The following is a 914-nucleotide window of genomic DNA, read 5'->3' on the forward strand; positions in this document are numbered from 1 at the left end:
TTCTTTTAAGAAATAGATAGCAATACTTAATCTGGAAAGGGTTGTTTTAAGTATAAAATGACATAAATAAATTTGAAAACGATATATAAACCATGCAGTTGTTAAGTGATCTGAAACACATTTGAGCATAATCTTGGTATACTAAGCTTAGGAGAGTCTGTAATGTTCATCTGATGCCAAAGGAGGTGGAGGAGGCAGGAACTACTGTGGATGGCTTCCAGGATCACAGCAGTGTGTAAGCCACCATAGTACAGCAAGCCGACAGACAAATGATAGACCAGTTTCAACAGAGCTTCTAGATGAAGACAGGTTAGGAAGAAAGGCCTGGTGCCTTATGTCTATAAAAGCTTCCCAATCTATACTAGTGAATAGTAGCAAAATGCTGTCTGATACAGTGTCAAAAAATGAGCCCCTCAGATTGACAGAATTAAAACACAAATGAAGGAATGTTGCTTCCTTAAAATATACTTGAACATAATGATTTGGATGCAGGAAAGCTTTCAGGACTTTCATTTTCTGATGCTATACAACTCAAAATAGGAAGAAACCACTATAAATATTCATTAATAATCAGAACTTGGAATGTATTCAGTAAGAATCTAGGAAATTGAAATTTGTCAAAATGGAATTTGAAATATATATATATAGTTGTGTTGTTTTTTGCCTTCGAGTTGAGCACAACTCAGTGACCCTATGAACAAAAAGACCTGAAGCACCTCTACAGCTATCAATATTTATCAAAGTTTATAGAGTTTCCAGGGGCATGTTGTTTAGCTTGCCTCCGGAAACCCTATGAACCTGGAGCAAGGATGAAAATCACTCAAGTGTCGAGGACTTTTGTTCATAGGGTCACTATGAGCTGCCTAAGATTTGACGGCACTTAACAACAACAACAACAAATATATATATATACA

This window comes from Elephantulus edwardii, unplaced genomic scaffold (genome assembly GCF_000299155.1).
Source record: "Elephantulus edwardii isolate Elephantulus edwardi_28Jun2011 unplaced genomic scaffold, EleEdw1.0 scaffold00092, whole genome shotgun sequence".
NCBI classification, from domain to species: Eukaryota; Metazoa; Chordata; class Mammalia; order Macroscelidea; family Macroscelididae; genus Elephantulus; species Elephantulus edwardii.